General features: G+C 57.7%; 1 protein-coding gene across 2 annotated transcripts in view; it reads left to right on the top strand.

Moving 5' to 3' along the window:
• The window catches only part of Rara (retinoic acid receptor alpha), a 46824-nt gene that overhangs the window by 1327 nt on the left and 31434 nt on the right, over nucleotides 1-14063 (top strand). Inside the window, exon 1 of one of the 2 annotated variants that reach the window (XM_052757519.1) lies at nucleotides 8160-8382. The exons of the other annotated variant lie outside the window; for it this stretch is intronic. The gene's annotated coding sequence lies outside the window, so the exon portion shown is untranslated. Of the gene's footprint in view, nucleotides 1-8159; nucleotides 8383-14063 lie in introns of those variants that run through there. 2 annotated transcript variants of the gene reach the window in all.

Here is a 14063-nt window from a genome sequence, read left to right as displayed (position 1 = left end):
CTGTCTGCAAACTGGCTATGTGCTCTGGATTCCTTCATGTTTCCCAAGGTCCCCCTGAGGGCTGGCTTTGGAGGAGAGGGTCCGTAATGGAACGAATGGATTCCTGGGTGTGAACAACAGACTGGGAGCCAAAGGCCTGAGACTCCCCCACTCCCCACTCCCCAGCTTCGGCCTGAGACTCTTAACCCTGTGCATTTCTAATCTTCCTTCCAGCTAAACCTCAGTTTCTTCATCTGTGAAAGACTTCTGGCCCTAGCTTGGCTTACCTGACAGTCTCCCGGCCATAGAAGGCCCCAGGAGATAAAGGATGGGGAAGCCCCGTGTAAACTCCTTAGGACTGCAGAGCTCTAGGAGAGGAACCCTCCTTAAATCTGGGTCAGTCTCTCTCTTCATTTTCCCTCCACCACTGCCCAGGGGACAGAGGAGCCTTGCAGGGCTATTGCCTGAGGATGCAGAACTTCCTGAGAGCAGTAGCTGCTGGCCCTCTCACCAGGGTGCTTGCCAGACAGCACAGATCTTTGCACCAGGCTCTTTTTTTTTTTTTCTTCCCCTCAGAGGCCACACAGCTTAGTTCAGGAGCCTCTTCTCCACCTTCCTTTCCCCATCCCTGTCTGCGTCCTTGTCTGTCTCTTCCCTGCCCAGTGGCCTCCTTGTCCGGCTCACTGGGCAGGAGCCCTAATCGGATTGGACAGCTGAGATATGTGTGGTGACTGAAAGCAGGCAGGCAGGCAGGCAGGCAGGCAGGCAGGCGGGAGGGAAGCCCCTGGCACTGCCCTAGCTAGAGAGAGAGAGAGAGAGAGAGAGAGAGAGAGAGAGAGAGAGAGAGAGAGAGAGAGAGAGAGAGAGGAGAGCACCACCTTGGGCTTGCTGACTCCTGGCTTGGTCCCAGGGAAGGGGAGCCAGAGGAAGCCCAGAAAAGGACGGCTAGGGACTAGGGACCAGAGGTCGGAGTGGATCCCACACCTGAGGCCATGGTTGATACTTAGCCTTAAAATGCAAGCACCCTGGGACCGTAGGTGGGAGCTAGGCTGTCTCCCCTCTTCCTGTGGCTCCGCTTTCTTCTCTCTTCCTTCCTGTTCATAGTAGTATTTGCTGCTCCAATCCAGCCCATCTTGCCAGGACCTTCCTATGGGTCATATCTTGTAGCTACCAGGGCACCGTGTGTGGTGTGTGTGTATGTGTGTGTATGGGTGTGGTGTGTGTGTGTGTGTGTGTGTGTGTGTGTGTGTGTGTGTGTGTGTGTATGTGTGTATGTGTGTGGTGTGGTGTGTGTGTGTGTGTCCCTATCGAGACTGTTTCCTTCCCTCTCCTTGGAGATATTTTTCTCATTCACTCTCTGGGCTGGAAGCCAGGACTCCTGGGTTTCCCACTTGCCTCACAGTACAGGGCTCCCTTGCCGGCCTCCTGAGAGTCTCTAAACTGGTTTCCTGAGTCCTGTATGGGGAGGGCCTTCCCCTAGAGCTGGGAGGTGCCAGAAATCTCGGATGGGATGGGTCGCAAGGTGCTATAGCCTGTGGCACCAGTGAGAATAGACTTCTCCCTCACGACCTCTGATTCAGCTTGGGGGCCGTGCATGCCCAGCATGGTGGACATGGCCTGGTCCTGCCTCCAAGCTTCTTGCTCTACATGTGGGTATCCAAGATCTTCTGCTGCCCTGTTGGCTATGGTATCTGGGGGTGGGGGTGCCTGTTGAAACCCCTGTATCTGAATCATGTGTATTTTGGGGAGCAAATGACTAGCTGGGGTACTAGTTTGTCTTCCTTCCAATTGGGCTAGGATAAAGGAGACACACCAACTTTACCAAATGCTAATCCCCTCTGCCCTCAAAAGACCAGTGGGTAGAGCCAGGCCTTCCCCTCTCGGTACCCACAATGCGGTTGGCATTGATTTGTCAGAAATTGGGAAGGGTTCCCTCTAGACCAATTGAGTTCTTTCTTCTCCCACAGGGCTGGGGCGACTCTGTGATTGTAGGCACTTATGAGCAGGCCTTCCCCCACCAGGGAAGGAGTGTGGGATGCCCCAGAGATGGCCAAGTTGGCACTAGCCCCAGGGCTGGAGTGCTGGACACTGTTCTGAGCTGAGAGTTAGTTGGTGGGTGAGGGCAGGGCACAGGCCTCCCTGCCCCCTCATTTCCTGCTCTTTGGGCAGCTGTGGGCGAGAAAGGCTGTGGGGACTGACTATTTTTAGTTGGTCTGTCCCCTGGCAGGAGGGACGTGCAGAAAAGCACGGGGCAGGCAGAGGGGCTGGCCAAGGTGAGGGTAAAAAGGCAGGCAGAGGAGTGAGGAAGTGCCAGGGGTAGCCGATAGAACAAGGAAGTATGTTGGCCAGGGGAGCAACCTTGCAGAGAGGAGCTTGACCCAGCTCAGACCAGCGGAGGAGCTCTGGGGACTCCTCAGGTTTCTCAGTTTCCCTCAGGTCGGAAAGGGACTTTTGAGGCCCAGACAAGCCCCTTCCCCTCACAGAGGGGAACCAGAGAGGGACATGTTCGACCCTAGGACTCTCATCCGGTTACCAGCTTTGCTCCAGGTGGTTGCACCCTTCTTCTCTGGTCTCTACTACGCGGCTGTGCTTCCTTCCCGGTTTGCAGCAAGGAGAACCTCAGGCCAGGGACCTGAGGGAGGGCTGTTTCCCCTCCGTGCCTGTTTGTGCAGGGTCTCTGTAAACCCCAGCTTGGTTTGTTTATATGTCCACCATGTGGAAAGAGTCTGTATCCAGCCTGGAAGAAGGTTGGGGCTGGGGTTTGTTTGGGTGGCCTGTGGCCACTGGTGTGAATGGAGGTGCTGGACAGCTTCCAGCACATTCCCAGGCTGGCAAGCTGTGGGGCTTGGAGCCACCTTTCGGAAGGGACATCCCATCCAGCTGTTTCATTTTAGAGACCTAGAGAGGGCCAGGGATTTGTCCACAGTTGCAAGATGAGTTGGGGAGACAGATGGAGGACGAGGATCCAGATCTTCAGACCCTCCAGAACCCTTTGTGAGCCCGTACCTGCCATGCCCGGGACCCATGCCCAGGACCCATGCCCTTGCCTCCTGCACAGAAAGGAGTAGAGCAATTAGCAGGTGCCCTCTGAGGCCTAGGAGCAGAGGCTGGTATGGGGAGACAATTTGGTAGGTAGGGAACCGCTGTCTCTTGGGAATCTGTCTGTCTGCATTCTGTCTCCCTGAGGGGCTCCATGTTGTATGGGTGCAGAGAGGTGAATGACGCCCCCCTATAGTTGTTCCAGAACCTTCCGGTGTTGCCAGCTGGGGGGGGGGGTTGTTGCAGATGGGGCTGAAATCTAACACCTACTTACTGCTCTGCCCCCTGCCACTCAGCCTCCCCATTTTCTGGCTGGCCACCTCCTCACCAGGCAGCTCTGAGTGGGTCACAAATTATAGTTCAGGAGCCCCTCCCCCTCTCCACTCAGTTTCTCTGTCTCTGGGGTCCTGATTTATCATGCCCCCCCCCCCAATCAGGCGTGCTGCAGTGTGTGAGAAATCAATAGAGCAAATGGATTGAGGCTGTTCAGCCTGTCGACTCCCTTTGGGTCCCTCCAACTCCGCTGGGACCCTGTAAGTTCAGTCTGCCCCTTTCTGGTTTAACAGAGACAGAGACGCGGAGCACAGGAACTCTGTCTGTCTCTATCTCTCTCCTGTTCTCTCCCTCTCACATAGGCTGGGCTGGTCTAAGCATGACAAATACTCTTGAACATTTATTTCCTAGTTTGGGTGGAGTGGGGGTGGAGGGGCTCAAAGGGCAGCAGGCTGCCAGCCAGAGGTGGGGAGGGAGGCAGGTGGGTGAGGGAGATGCGGAAGGAGCTAGAGAAGGGATTGGGTGACAGCCCACCCCATCGGCCTTGGTAACTCAATCCCTGGCCCCACCCTCACGATTTCCCTCCTGTTCAACAACTTCAGCAGCTGCTGGCAGGAGTGTGTGTGTGTGTGTGTGTGTGTGTGTGTGTGTGTGTGTGTGTGGTGTATGTGGGGGTGGGGAGGGTGAGAGGGACTGTGGGGGTAAGGGTGCTGCCAAGACATGTTTAAAGGAGACTCATAGCCTGGGTACAACTTGGGTGGCAGGAGGAGGTGGGCTCAGTCAGAGAGTGAGTGGGCGGTGAGTGATGGGCAGGGGGGCAGGCTGCAAGGGGGCGGGGCAGGCTGCAAGGGGGCGGGGCAGGCTGCAAGGGGGGCGGGGCGGCCCTGCCCAAGGGTCTCACTCAACTTGGCGCTAGAGCAGAGCTGGAATCATGGGGCTGGGCCATCCTGAGGAGGTAGGGGGCCAGCTGAGCCACAGTTCAGTGCTGGATGATGAGGCCTGCCTTCACCAGGGGGCGCATGTAACTAACCAAGGAGGCCATAGCTGGCCCCTGTCCCTGATCCTTAGGCCATGCCTGCTGGGCAGCACAGCCCTGGTAGTGACTAAGTCGCTTCTGTCCCGGGGCTGGCAAAGTACCAGACTCAGCCCTTCTGGGTAGGTGAGTCACGGCCCTGGCATCTTCCCCGGATGCGGCTGAGTCACCAAGGCCATGCCCGCCTGGTAGGTGGGCATCATGCTCGGGCTAGGGTGGTGGTTATATGTGTACCCCCAGTGTCTTCCCTGGTCTCTTTCATCTCCTGGCGCTACCCATTAACCTGCAGAGTCAGGCAAGCGTGATGCCTCCTCCACATGCTCTGCTGAGGTAAAGGAGGAAGTAGCAGGCTTCAGAACAGAGCGGGATATGTTCGGTCTGAAGGAAACGGGGAGTGTAGGGGTGATGGCCGCGCTGGGCGCAGACAGCTGAGTTTGAATCCCAGATCTGCCCTGACGGACTGCACGACCTTGGCAAAGCAATTCCTTTGTTGTTGTTGTTGTTTGTTGTTTGATTTTTGGTTTTTTCGAGACAGGGTTTCTCTGTGTAGCTTTGCAGCCTGTCCTGGATCTCACTCTGTAGACCAGGCTGGCCTGGAACTCGCAGAGATCCGCCTGCCTCTGCCTCCTGAGTGCTGGGATTAAAGGTGTGCTCCACCACCGCCTGGCTCATTTTTGTTTTGTTCTGTTCATTTGAGACAGGTTCTGACTCTGTAGCCCAGGCCAGCATGGAACTTACTAGTAGCCCTGGCTTGCCTAGAGCTCATGGCCAACCCCTGTCTTAGTCTCCCAAGGGCTGGGACTATAAGCATGAATTACCACATCCAGCTGGTTGGCAATTTCTCTTTGAGCCTCAGTTTCCTATTCTGTACTATGGGAACGGGACTCGTGTTGGACCGAAAGAAGTGGATCCAAGATAATCGCGGGAAGTATACCTTATGGATAAATAAGCCGGGAGGCTGGGGGAGGAGGAACGAGTTAAGGCTGGTTCTAGCAAGTACCTCTGGCCTCACCCACCTCCAGGTGGTCTTGGAGAGACAAGTTTTCCTCATGCCCTCTTCTTCAGACACTGCTTGGCGCTTGCGTGCACTTGCGAGTGTTCTCTCTCCCACTTTAGGCTGTCCTCAAACTCCTAATGCTTGCTCCCACCTCACCCAGGATGCTGAGGTCATATCTACGCACCACCACGCCTGACGTAATGTAATGCTATTCTTTGGCTGTTCTGTTTTGAAATATGGTCTCTCTCTGTAGCCATGGCTGGCCCAAACTGGCCTTGAACTCCAGCAGTGCTCCTGCTGGACCATCCACCCCAATTGCTGGTGTTATAGGTTACAGGTGTGTGCTCCCACATCCTGGCTTAATGCTGTTCTTCAGGAGTTCCCACAGGCTGAAACTCCTTTCATGACTGGGAGCTGTCACTGGACAGCTGTCATGACCTATCCGAGCCCTCTCTGGCCTCCACTAATCTGAAGAGGGACTCTTGTCTTGGGAAGAAGTGTCTTGCCCACCCCCACACAGCCTGTCTCCTTTGTGCAGGGATAGTAGAGGCCCTAGGAGTCTTTCCTAAAGAGCCCCCCCCCCCAGGGCTCCTCTCTTCCTAGACTCTTGCTATATTCTAACTTCTCTGTTCTCCTGAAACAGCATCCCTGGCAGAAGTGGGTGGGAGCCCTGTTTTGAGACCAACACAACTGCTGCTGCTGTGGGCTCATGACTCCTGCACCCCCCCCCACACACACACACCTAGGGACTTCTGCAGTAGGAGGAGGGTAGGGCTGGACTTTGGACCTGTAGTACCAATGCCCTGGGCATGAAGGAAGCCTCCCAAAGGTGTGCAGGCTGTGTGTCTGATCTTGTATGTGCCTGACCCCTATAGGAAGTGGTTTGTGTGAGCATGGATTTCCTCCATCATCTCCACATGGATCTACAGCTACGCCTGTTCAGAAGCATGGTCCACTCTCTGCTTCATGCCCTTGTATATATACACAAGTCTGTAGGTGCTTTTTTTGTGCTGGGTGTGCATATCTGTCTTTGAGGTGTACACACACACATTCACGCCATGAATGTGTGTGGGATTATGCATTTGTGCCAGGGTGTGTGTACAAGAGTGTACCTGAATCCATATGCTGGCAGGTGTGCCTGAAGGCTGCCCAGCGGGGAGGCAGTGTAACTCTGTGCATGCACACTTGAATTTTCCTGTCCATGAACCTTCTTACCTTTTGGTCTGGTAGGATCTAGGCTGGGAGGAGCCTGTGGGAGCTAGAGGTGGACTAGGCCCCCTCTTAGCCTGGTTCCTCACTTGGATGGAGGCCCCTGAAGACGGTGGGGCTCTAGCTAGAAGGCTCAAGGGGAGTGCGGGGGTGGGGGAGGGCAGGGAGTTCGTGGAGGGGAAGGGGTTAAGCGTCGGCCTCCACATCTGGGAGCCATTGGCGCATTCTTGCCTGCTGAGCGCATGTTTGTGGATGGATCTGTACGGGACAGAACGGGACGGGACGGAGCAGGAGGGAGGGGCGGGGCGGGTGGTTAGCACCGGCGGAAATCCAGACAGGAGCGGGAGACTGCTCTGGCCCAGCGGGCGGGAAGAGCTTGGGGAAGCACGGCTCTGCTTTGCCTAGTTTTCCCTTGCGTCCGACCTCTGGGCAGAGCGTCCCACCAACCTGGCCTGTGCTACCTTCCTAGGCCGCGGGGCAGAGCCAGAGAGAGACGAGCAGATACCCCAATTCTAGGCCGGGTTCAGCAACCGATGCAACCGTGGACAAAAATCCAATGCGGGCCTCGGACCTCCTGTTCCTAGTCTGAAAACTGGGCCACCTGGTCAGACTGAGTGTCTCTTCTCTAGGGTGGAGGCCTGGGCGTGTGGCACTTCCCTTTCCAGTGGGATGTCCTGTGGGGGCACTTGCTACTCCTCTGCCCAGGAACTCCGTGAGGGAGGCGCTCCACGCGGACCCACCCTCCTCCAGTGGACTGCTAACGGTGGGGACTTTAGTCTCCTAAATGGCTGGGAAGGGGCTTGTGACAGTTGGGGACTGAGGTCTGCAGATGGAGTAGGATTCAGATCCTGTCCTCCTGGAACATGCATGAACTGCCCTGTCCACTCGAGTGGAGTCTTCTAGAATGGAGACGGTGCTCCTGGCTGACCCAAGAGCTGTCTTTTTGGGCGATGGTATTTGAAGCTCCTCGGAGGGCTGGAGTTGAGTTAGAAGCTTCCTCTAACCCACTCGAGCTGGAGAGGTGTTGGGGAAAGACAGTCGCATCGGGAAGACGGTCCACTCTCTGTACTTCGGCTTTGCAGATGAGACATATAAAGGTCCCGAGAAGGGAAGTGGCTTGCTCAAGGTCAGATAGCTTTCAGTTTCAGCTGACCCCGGAGGACTGTGATTAGGAGAGACAAAGACCTGACAGCTGGGCTGGAGTCAGTGCGTTCGTTCTCTTGCACATTACACCACCTCCTCTCTTCCCAGGTTTAGTAGGTGTGTGTGATGTGTGTGTCCCTGTGAGTGTGGGCGTGTAGCTGGGGGAAGGGAGTGTGTAGGATACCGCACGCTGAGGTTCTTTCTCTGCCGAGTCTTATTTTTACTCTTTTCTCTGAGCTTCACACTCTCCCCCCCCCTTCTCGCTCTGAATCTCTTTCTGGCGTTTTGAGGGAGGGATTCTCCCAGATTCCCACGGTCCAGCCGTCACGGGCTGGAAGCGTCTCCTTTAAGGCTCGCCCTTCCCTGGGTCTATTAAGGAGAGGGGGGGCGGGTGTGAGCCTGAGAACCCGCCCCTGGCTAGTGATTGGCCCGCGGCAGGCAGGGGCGGGCTTGCAAGAGGGGGAGCCTCCCTCCCACCCCAGCTCCATACCCTCCGCCCCCCTAGTCTGGGGCTCTGGGTAAAGTTTCAGCCTCCGCACGTGACTCGCCATGGCCGCTGCCGTCGCCCCGCGCCCCTGAGCCGCGGCCCCCCGGACGGCTCCTCTCCGAGGACCTCACACCCCTGACTCCCCGCAGCGCCGAGGCGCCGGCTTGGGGGGAGACGCTGTGCTCACAGACACCCAGACGGGTTGCATCCCCTCGCTTCGAGGTAACCTCTCCCCCGGGATCCTGGGGAGCCCTCGGCTCTCTCACGTATCGGGGGCCCGGTGGCCTGCTCTGGATGGGAGCTGCGGGCGGGCGGGGACGGCGCCGGGTGGTTTCGCCGGGGACCCGGGGTTTCCTGGGCTTCCCAGCCTGCCGCTGGCGTGTCTGGGGTTGGGGAGCCCCGTCTGCGCCGCCTCTTCGCGCGCGCAGCCTTGAGGCTCCTGCGGCCGGCCGTCTGCCGTGCGTGTCCCCAGCGCTCCGGCCGTGGAGGATCCACCGCCGGGAACTCCTCTCTTTCTCTTCGAAACCAAACCAAACAAAAAGACTTCTTGAAACCTGTTTGGGGAGAGATCAGATGCCCAACGGACTAGCCCCCTCCTACTCTCTCTTCTGTTACCTGAGCCGCCCTGTGGTTTGGGGAGAATCAGCCAGGGGGCCCACCCCCACCGGAGGGAACTGGCTGGGGGGGCGGGGCCCGCTCAGCTGGTGTCTCGGTTGGAGTGTGGGGGAGCCGTCAGAATTGGGTGCGGGTGCCAGTGCAGTTGGGTGAGATGCGCCCGGGGTCTTGTGTTACTTGGAGGTTGTGGGAGCCTTTTGGGGGTGAGGGAAGGACAGAACAGACCGACCGACCTGGCTTTGCTGAGGATGTCTGGGATCTAGTGCCACCCACGAGGCTCGGAAGCTGCTAGCCAGATGTGTGTACGTCGAGCGGTGGTTGGCAGATCAGTTTGACTGTGTCCCCTTTCCTCTCTGGTCACTGCCCTGCTGTCAGGCTGCTCGTGGGAAAGGGGGACAGATCCCCCAGTGTGCTAGGCTGGGGGTGGGGGCCGACTCATATGGAAATGATTTTAAAAGGCAACAACCAACTCAGTCTTGAGAAGTTTCTTGGATTTTGTTTTTTGTTTTCTTCGCTGCCCACCCTGTCTTGGGTAGGATGCCCAGCATGCTGGCATGGAAGGGAGGGTACCCCCTGCTCCTACCTGGTGCCAGCTCCCGATTTGCAGCCAGATTGCTCCCTTCTGCCTGCTGACTGTGTGCACATCTGTATGTGTGTGCTCTCCCACAGAATTGTTCCCTCCGCCCTTTGCTCTTTATACCAACTCTCAGTTCTGCTCTTGATTCACCCTGCCGGCATGGGGACTCAGGAGTGCCATCCCATTTCTCTAGCTGAAGGCTTCCCCCAGGCAAAAGTTTTGAGGGAGGGATTTGGGGGGACCTAGTAAGGACTCCTAGGTCCTGCTAGGAAATTAGGGTTCAGGCCCCCACACTCCTCCAGCTTCTCCAGGGCTTTGTGTGGAGACACATTGGGGAAGGCCCCGGGTTGGAGTGGGGGTGGCCTGGAGCCTTGGGGCTTCCCCTGGGAGGGGTGGAAATGAGTCTGGGGGAGGGAACAAGAAGAGCTCTTGGCCTTAGCTGAGTGGTTCTCCCTTGTGAGGAAGAGGGATGTGGAGTCACAGAGTTGGTGGCTGTGAGAGATGGTACCCTTCGAGGGGCTGGCGCATCAGTACTGCCTGGGAGTCTGGGCCGTGAAGCAGAGAGGTCAATGGGGTCAGACTCAAGTAGGCCCTTGGGAACCTCCGATGGTGGATTTGCAGGCACTTGGAGGGTGTGAGCCTGTAGTGTATGCAGAAGGCCATCACTGGAGGGGTTTCTCAGATCCAGTGGCCTCTGGGCTGGGAACCAGCCTTGTCCTGCCATAGTCCCAAATCTCCATCTCTTTAGTCTGACCCTGAATGCACCTGCTGCCACCCTGGGATACCTCTCTCCTTCACCTCCTACTCCTAACCATGTGGCAGTCTGGCAGGAAGCTAGCTGTAGGCAGCCTGATCACCCCTGTGCCTCCTCCGAGGGGCACAGTCACCCACACATGCCATGACGTTGTTCCTGCCAGCCTGTCTAGTGTGGGGGTGAGAACACCAAGTGGCCTTCAGGTCTGTTTGGGGGGCACTGACAGACCCAGATGAACTGTCCTTCCATTAACCATTTGGTCTCTAAAGCTGGCTCTGCCTTCCCGGATCTTTCTCACCAGGTCACTCTGTTCAGATTTGGAGGTTTTAGATGGACGGTCCTCAGAACTGTGTGATATGAGGGGAGGACACACCATGATATAAGCTTTATTGCTCAGATCCGTGTCCCCTGGGATGCCTGAGCAGGGAAGGACCTCTTCTCAGTTGGAGGAGAGCTGAGTTGAGCCCTCAGTGGGGTCTTTGGGGAGCATTGCCTAGGATCTAGGGTGATGGACATCTGAGGAAGGTAATCCTATCCCTTGACAAATAGGCACAATAATCCACTCCCAGCACCCCACACCCCTGTCTGGTGGCGGTTGTGGTTTTAGGAGTGTGGGGAGCTGGCAGAGCCTCTGGCAAGATGACCAAGGTTGTCATGACTTACTGAGTCTTGAGAAAGAAGTGGAGCCAGTGATACCCCCAGCTTGCGAGGCTTTGGCTACACATCCTAGCTGCCGCCTGCCGCCTTTCCTCCTCCTGTGTCTCCCTCTCCACCCTCCTGCTGCTGTCTGGAGCCCACACAGTTTCTGTGGGATGTGGGGGCAGGGCAGGGCCTGGCTCTCCCTGTGTGTCCAGGAGGTGTTCTGGGAATTGGCAGGATTAGTTGAGGGTGTCTGGGTGTCCCTGCAGGGTGGGCGGCATGCGGGGACCTGGCCCAGAGTGTGAGAATGTGTCAGCGTTGGTGCGTGTGTCCCTAGTCTGGTTTGGGTGTGGGTGTCTCTGACTTCGTCTGGCTCTTGTCTGGATCTTGCCTCCTTCTCTGGTCCTCACCCCCCCCCAACAGGCCCCCCCAAGCTGGGACCGCCTGCCTGCTTTCCTCTCACTGCAACTGTAACCTCCCTTGCCTGTTCCAGGAATTTGGTAAGGAGGAGGAAGAGGCAGGCAGGCAGGCAGGCAGACAGACCTCCCACACTCTAGTCCGCCCGCTGGCCTGGCATCACAGGGGAGATGAAATAGGTACTGTGGTAGGCTTTGCCTGGCTCCATTGGTCCCTCCATCACGTAAGGGCTGCCTCCTGGAGAGGTCCCTAGTTTGCCCTGAGATACCTCCTTCCTTTTAGCATCCTGCCCCAAAAGCTCCCTGCTGGACCTCCAGGCTCCACACTCAGTCCCAGTAGCTGGTGGGGGATTAAGCTGCTGCCAGCCTGGCCAGCACCTGTTGCCAACTCCAGCCTTGTAACTGGAGCTGGCCCGTGAGGGGCTGCAAAATGACAGGTGGGATTTCTCCAGCCAGCCCCCAGCCTCTTCTAGATTTGCCTATCCCTTCTGGTTGGAACTGGGAAAGCCCATCCCCCACCTCTGCAAGTGTCCACCTAATCTACCCTTGATACTCCTGTCTTGCCCGAGGACCCTTCTACCCCATCACTGGCTGCTGCAGGGTTAGGCAGCCCCCCTTCAAGTTCTTAGAGCTCTCCTGCCTTGACAGGGCAGTGTGTGTGCATGTGGGTGTGCATGTGTGTGTGTGTGCGCGCGCGCGCGCATGGTGTGTGTGTGTGTGCACGCGTGCACGCATTGGGGGAGGCAAATGGGGTGGTTCTCTTAATGTTTTAATTGCATAAAAACTGGGAGCTCAGCTCTCGGCCGGTGGGGAGTCTGGGGCTGGCTGGCCGCCCGGTTTGAGCTAAATATAGCCTGGGACATCTGCAGAGAAGGGGAGGGGGGTGGAGGGAGGTTCCATTCCCCTCACCTCAGCCAAGGTGCCCTCGTCTGGGCGGGCACCTTGGAACAGGGAGCGGGGATTCCTCAGCACAAAAGGCAGGGGAGTGGCGGTAGGGGCTGGGCATTTGGGAATTTGCCTGTTCGGAGGCCACTAGAAAACCCAAGTGAACCTGGATAGGACCCATGTGGGGTACATGGGATGCTGGCTAGGTCCTCTGGCCCTGGCTCCCTCTTCCCCAAAGTTGCCTAAGGTCAGGCAGCCTCGGTGTGTCACGGTGACCTACTCGCTGTGTGCCAGTGAGTACACACCTAGTGGGTGGCCCCTCCCGGCCCCTCCCCCTGGGACATCTGCCCCCTGGGCTCTCCTGCAGGCCCCTAGCCCTGCTGTCCCTTGCCCCACAGCGAAACCTTCAGCCCAGGAATCGAGACTTGAGAAGGGGAAGCTGTGGCATGGAGTTCTCTGATCTCCAGTCACGGCAGGAAGTGGAGAGGAGCGGGGGGAGGAGGGGGTAACCTTGAGTGGCAGGCGGAGGAGGGCACTGTGAGCCCCGTATGAACTGACCGTGCACATAGTGGTGGGGAGGGGCCACCCTTCCAGCAGGCCCCTCTTCTCTCCAGCTCCAGGTAGGGGAATGTTGGGGGACGACAGCTGACTCCCCCTCAAGGGCTGCAAACTCTCCCGTCAGCACCCCCTGACAGTGAGGGAGGGGGAAAGGTCTTCCTGTCACGTGCTCACCACTTCCTGTCCCACTGTGGTTCCTGGGATGTTTGTTGTTGGTTGCCATGGTGATGGCCGCCGTAGGCACTACCCCTGGTTTTTGTGGGGAGGGACCTGCCCCTCCCCTCAAGGCCCACCATTGGGAGGGGGGTGCTTGGGAGGCCTGACTAGGGGGCCCCTTCAAGCTGAGCCTGTGTGTGTGTGTGTGTGGTCTCTGACGACTCAGGTCCCTTAGGGCCCTCAGACTTCTGTCTGTGGGAAGGAGTCACAGCCACCTACTCAGACTGTGTTGGGAAGACTGACTTGTGGCCGTGACTGTGTGAGACTGATTTGGTGGCGGCGTCCCCTCCCTCTGAGTCCTGCTGCCTTTTCAGACTTGCTTCATAGACCCTACCTTCCTCCCTCCCTGGAGAGTTTGTGGCTTCTTGGGATCCCAGCTGGCATAGACGGGCCGTGGGCCACCAGGTCCCTGAAGTTTTATGGGTGGGGAGACAGTAAGCAGCTCGGCAGCCAGCTGGTTCTCCTACACAGGGCCGCCGCACCAGCTTCTCTCGGCCTCAGCGAGCTCTGTTCCTCTGTTCTCGAAGGGAAGGCCCAAGAGCTCCGTGACCAGCTTTCCCCCACCTAACGTGGGCCTCTCTGCTTGGCTAGGCATGGAGAAGGGAAGCGATTCCCCCTGATTCCTGCTGGACTGAGGGGCTCCCTGTGGAGTAGGAAGTTCCTGGGGGGTCCTAGGGTGTGGGGTTGTGGGGCAGGGCCCAGTCTGACTCAGACCTGGTCTGGGGTCAGAGCCAAAAGGATATCCTGAGCTAGGAGGGGGTGTTCCTGGCTTCCCTGCAGCTTGGGTCCCCGGGGAGGGATGAAGGGAGGGGACTGGTAGCATCCAGTTCTATTGGCAGTGTGCCCTAGGATTCAGAACGCAGCAGCCTGGGCTTGGGGCTGAGCTGAGGCGATGAGTGGGGGGGAGAGATGTAGCTCACCTCTCCTTGCTGCCGCCCTGTTTGCTTCTCTGACCGCCCCCCCCCCACACCTTCCCCTAACTATGAGTGGATTGTGCTTCCTACATGGTGGAGGTGCTGAGGGGTGCAGTTGCCAAGGTGGGGGTGGGGAAAGCCCCGTGCCAGGCTGGGTATGCACATGGGTGGTTTCCAGGCTGGGGGGTCCCCTTTGTGCCCGTTTGGTCCCCCATAGACAGAGTTGCTGTCGTACTGTCCACACACCCCTGTGGTCTGGCTGTGGCCAAGGCAGGCTCATTTCTTCCTCTTCCTGTTTTCTTCCTTCCCCATGGGTTGGCCCCCTCTTC

The sequence above is a fragment of the Peromyscus californicus genome, unplaced genomic scaffold (genome assembly GCF_007827085.1).
Source record: "Peromyscus californicus insignis strain IS unplaced genomic scaffold, ASM782708v3 Scaffold_3__1_contigs__length_106647218, whole genome shotgun sequence".
In the NCBI taxonomy this organism is placed as follows: Eukaryota; Metazoa; Chordata; class Mammalia; order Rodentia; family Cricetidae; genus Peromyscus; species Peromyscus californicus.
Note: the sequence above shows the minus strand (reverse complement) of the source record. Positions and strands in the feature narration are given on the sequence as shown.